The sequence below is a fragment of the Lathyrus oleraceus genome, chromosome 3 (genome assembly GCF_024323335.1).
Source record: "Lathyrus oleraceus cultivar Zhongwan6 chromosome 3, CAAS_Psat_ZW6_1.0, whole genome shotgun sequence".
Taxonomy (NCBI): Eukaryota; Viridiplantae; Streptophyta; class Magnoliopsida; order Fabales; family Fabaceae; genus Lathyrus; species Lathyrus oleraceus.
In genome coordinates, this window is record NC_066581.1 from 214,495,821 (window position 1) to 214,501,595 (window position 5,775).

Here is a 5,775-nt window from a genome sequence, read left to right on the forward strand (position 1 = left end):
TCCAGTCATCATCAAAATCAATATTCCATTTTTGTGGACTAGGGTTTTCACCCCATCAACACCCAAGATCCATTGAGTTGATGAGACATATGATCAAATCAACTAAGATCCAAGGCCAACATAAGTCAACAAAGGTCAAACAAACATAAAATGCAAGAAAATAAAATAAAATATATTAACAATATTTTTAAAATGAATTTTAAAAGGGAAATAAAAGATACAATCCATAAAGCCCTTCAAAACACCAAATAAATGGCCAAGAAAATATGGAAGATTGGAAATAAAATAACAAACATAGAATAAAATTTTAAGAATTTTTAAATGCTCAAAAGTATTTTTAAACCAATTAAAACAAAGGAGAAAAGAGAAAATTCAAGAAAAATAGAAATTAAAAAAAATAAAATATGGAAAGATAAAAATCAGATGAAGAAAAATAAAAACAAAATTTAGAAATTATTTTGGGATTTTTTGAATGAAAAAGGAATTTATTATGATTTTTCAAAGAAAATGCAATTTAAAACAACAAAAGAAATAAAAATCAGAAAAAACACGGAGTGTTGGATCTGACCTAATTAATTGACGTGACAGATCCAACAGCCATCATGCTAGGATTCACGATGCAAATTAGCTAGAATAAAACACGGGATCAAATTCAAAATGGACCAATTAGAACATTTCAAATTACCAACGTGTATGACCAAACTCAGATGACCTGAAACACTCTGGTCATCTTCTCTGATTATTGCTCATCGGAGTTTCACCATTTGGAAAATTCAGAACATGAGACTACTACCAATGTGATCGCCTCCTCATCACGTATTCAACCTCATGCTCAAAATTCATTTATCTAAACTGAGTATGGAGAATTTCAGAGAAGTTTCAGAAGCAAGCAAGCCACGAAAAATAAAATTAAATGATGAGCACGATCAATCAACACCAGATAAGTTAGGGGAAAACATCCGAGAGTGAAGGACTACATTGTGGTAACTTGTTTGAGTTTAAATGATGCTCAGAACTACCTTATCCAAATGGTGATCAGAAGTTGATGAAGCTTGATCTTGTCAGGGCACTTCAGAAGGTCTCATAGCTTGGGAATTATTGCAAAAGCTTCAGAGAAGATCAAAGGTGCTAATGGAATCAAGAAATTGGATTAAAACAAGCTAAAATTCAAAACATGATAGCTCAATTTTATGGAGAAATTTCAGAGTGAAGCATGGGTTTCTTGGCTCTCAAAGCCTGGGAATGAAGAAAGCATGTGGCTCAATTTATATAGAAGTTATTGGTGATCTCATACGTGCCAAATGATGCTCAATTTGTGCAAAACGAATTTTCTCATGATATTTGAAAAGTGTGACTTGCAAACCATCAAAAGCGAGCCAAATCATGCATTTTAGGAGTTAATAAACTTCTGGATACTTGATTAAACACATTTAGGTCCAAAACTCATGGTGAATTGGTTTGTAACTAAGATTAGTGAAGTTCAAAATTCTGATCGCGATGATTTCTTCAGTTCCAAGTCACCATGTTTATCTCAATGGGGCATCTTGCTCACAGGGCTTTTTGATCCCATTCTTCTTGCAATTTGTCGAAATCATATCAAAGATTATAATGTGCCAAGGAAGGTTGCATTTGGATGCTTGAGTACAAAGTTATGACATGTTGAAGTTGGCACGAAAATCTGGTAATATAACTTAGAAAATTCTAAGTCCCAAATGGCTGAAAATGACTTATAATGTCTCAAAGCATTTCATGGCCTTCCAAGCATAATTTTACTTTGATCCTTGAAGAAAACTTGTAGAGGGATGATGTTATCCAAAAGGAATCAGCCTCAGATGTTAAAAATTGAAGAAGTTATAATCCTTGAAAGTTGAGAAAAATCACTTGAAAATAGGTCAAATTTCACTAAGTCCACAAATGACCTATAATATCTTCAAATTTTTGATGATCCTCCAAGAATAATTGGCTATTGTCATGTAAAGGTAAGTTGTAAAGGATGTTGAGAAGAGTCATATGCAAAAAGAAGCATTCAAAAATACTGAGAATTGAAGGAGTTGTAATCCTTTGAACTTTGACTTCAAATGTTGACTTTTTGGTCAAACCTCTTAGAATAAACTTGTGCACTTGGACTTTTATTGAATTTTAAGGTACATGGATGATCATATGAACTTAAAATAAGGTGTCCTTGAATGTATTTTGATTGAATTGCTCTTAGTTTGAGGTAACTTATTGAAGAAGGCATGGAAATAAACACATGAACCTTTGACTTTTACTTGAGAAATAAGCCACAAGACTTTGAGATACTCTTGACAAAAATGAGATTGAAAGATGCTTGAGGACCTTAAAGATCATGTTTTGAGAGTTATCCCCTTGAGAATCAATGGTTGACCATATTTTGCCGAGGAATCAAAGAAAACCTAGCCGATGAATGATTAGTGCATTTTAATGCACATTCTTCTAAAATTGTACTTAGACAACCCTATAGCTTATTCTATTATTTTAACTCTTATATTCTGTTTTTATATTTAAGTTTATTTTTGGCTTTATTTTATTTTCGTACTTTATTTTCAGCTTAAATAGTTATTTGATACCTTGTCACTGTGCAGATCATAACTTGAGCTACGAGAATCGGATTGACGCGTTATAATAGGTGTTGGAAAGCTGAGAGGATAAGCTAAAAATTTCATGTTAAAGTCAGAAGATGAATCGGAGTGAAAAAGGATAGAATAATTCGTTTTACTTCCAAACTTAAGAAAATACTTAGTTTTGGGGCCGGTTTTGTATTTTTTTGGATCGGTTGTTATTGGGCCCGAATTATCTTTCTCTATTTAAACAACTTAATAGTTTTAGGATTGATAGACTCAACATTCATGAAATAGAGAATATCACATACAAATACCATGAATAGCTAATTCTCAAAGAGTTGATCTGCTTTATTCGAATTCCAATTTGAGGTTTTTATTTTTTTCAGTTTAATTTTGATTTTTTTTCAATTCTTCCTATAAACTCATTTGGTTAATTCAGTTACTTTCGTTTGCTTAATTCGATTGTTTCATATAGGATAAAGTTGATTAAATTTGATTGTTTCTATGATCCTTAACTATAATCACGTTAGCGTAGCTTTTTCAGTATCGTGTTTAATTAAGTCGTGTTTACTTAATTCACGTCTGTTTAAATCCGTTTGTTTAATTCAGAAATTAGGAACATACATCATATGATACCAATTGCGCTTGTAAGTGGGTATTGTAATTGAATGAGATCGAATTCACTAGGGAATTGAAATTATAAGAATCAATGATAAGTCAGAAATTGATACAGTAGATTAGTTTATTTATCAATTTTGCTTTTACCTTTAATTATCTTTAATTTAAGTTCTAAACCTTAGAAACCTCCTTCTTTTCATTCGTTTGGTTACAACATTCAAGAGTCCTTGTGATACAATACTCTCGTGTCGCTTCCCTAGGCTACTATTCTTAGTTACTCGTTTTTGACCAGTGTGCGACAGCGAATCAAATTGGCGTCGTTGTCGGGAACTCTTGTAGATTTTGACAATTATTATAGTCATAGGTGTTATGTTTATGTGTTCTTGCCCCAACATTCTTGTGTTCTGGCCTTTTCATGTTTTAGCATAAAAAAATCTATTTTTAAGAAAATCGTCTCAGATTATTCCTATTCTTTGTCGATTCATTAGAAAAAAATCAAGGATCGAAAGCCTTTATTTAGGAACTAAATAGTGGACGTCTCCCTAAAAATCAAAAATTCCTTACTTTTCTATTTTTTTTATAATTTTGTTTTCTGTTTTGGTAGTTTCAGAAAATTTAGAAAAAATTCTTAATTAACTTTATTAGATTAATTGTCGTGTTTTTGTGTTTTTTTCTTTTATTTTAATCGTTTTTTCCCTATTTCAATTATTTTTGCTTAATAGGGACATTGTCGGTATTTTTCCTATTTGTTGCTGCATTGCTAAATTAGTTATGTGTTTTCTCATTGTTTGTTGATTTTTTTTCTTTTCTATTGAGTTTAACATGGATGACCAATGAACTCTGAGAGAACTTGTTGCCCTGATGTTAATTATAATGCTTTGTGTATTGAGTATACTGTTGTTATTGTACCTTTCGAATTGAAATCTGGTTTAATACACTTGTTTCCAAGGTTTAATGGTCTTGCAGGTGAGGATCCGCATATGCATCTAAAAGAATTTCAGGTTGTGTGTTCTACACCATTGAGGCCTCAAGGAATTATCGAAGATCATGTCAAGCTTAAAGCATTTACATTCTCACTCGGTGCTGCAAAAGATTGATTATATTGTCTTCTACGAGGTGTATGATGCTTTCAAAGAAATCTGACAATGGGAGCATTTGTCCCTCCACGGCAATAGGCATTAATTTCTTCTAGTATAGGGAGTGATATCCCAAACCGGCATGGTCCTTGTTGACGGGTATATCCAAAACTCTTGCCCAACCTTCTGGGTGACCACTTTCAATAACAGTCTGAGCGTCTCTCCAAGATTTCATTGGCAGTTCTGCTTTCTTTTCTCTCACGAGAGCAACCATTTCTACATTGACAACTTCAAACGACAGGAACGGAATTTCTTGCACCTCACCTCCTCCTTCAACATACCGGAAAGATGCCAATTGGCTGACCATGATGTCATCCTTTCCGTCAATTACCACAAGCTTATTTTCGACCAAAAACTTCAACCTTTGATGCAGTGTCAACGTGACAGCCCCGACTGAGTGTGTCCACGACCGTCCGAGCAAACAACTGTAAGCGGGATATATACCCCTTACAAAGAAAATGATAAAGAAAGTATGGGGATGATCTTTATGGTGAGGTAAACCTCATCAATCATAGTCCGTCTTGAACCATCAAATGCTCTCACAACTAGTTCATTGGGTTTCATGATGAGGCCTTCAATAGTCAACTTGGATAGAGAATTCTTCAGAAGCACATTAAGGGATGAGCCAGTGTCCACCAAGACCCTAGACAAAATGGTGTATACACATTCGATGGAAATGTGTAGGGCCTTATTATGGTTTCTCCCTTTGGAGGGAAGCTCTTCATCATTTAAACCCAAACTTATGCTGGAAGAGATATTATTGACAATACCCTCAAACTGGAAAACAAATATTTCTTGTGGTACATGGGCGACCTTCAAGAATTTGACTAAGGCTCTTATATGTTCCTTCGAGCACATTAGCAAAGACAATATTGAGATCTTCGACGGGGTTTGGTTGAGTTGGTCAACCACCTTATAGTCGCTTTTCTTAATGATGCGCAAGAATTCCTCCACCTCACTAGTAGATAGGGAATCTTGCCTTTGCTGGCCATTTTCAGTTTGCTTGCCTTCTTTTTGATTTGAAGTGCCAACATTGTCAGTTATTGGAGGTGCAGGTGCAAAAATCCTCCCACTCCTTATTAGTCCACCGGTTTCGGTTATATTTACCATCATCTCATTAAGCGCTACTGGCTCTTCTCGCACTTTTTACCCATGGATATAGACAATTGAGTATAGATCCATGGAACTGCTCTTTTATCATTGAATGGGAACGGTGTTGGCAATGTTATCACCATTGGAATAACTGGATTGTCGGAGATAGTCATTTGTGATAGATCATACATGATGAGTAGAGGTGGGACTTTATCACAAGGGATCTATAAAGTAGATACATCTTCATTTGAGGATAAACGCTCCACTATCAAGATTTCTTGGTCCCTTAATCCTTGAATAGTAGTCTTCAAAGCTTCACATTGTTGGGGATCAATTAAACATTGCTC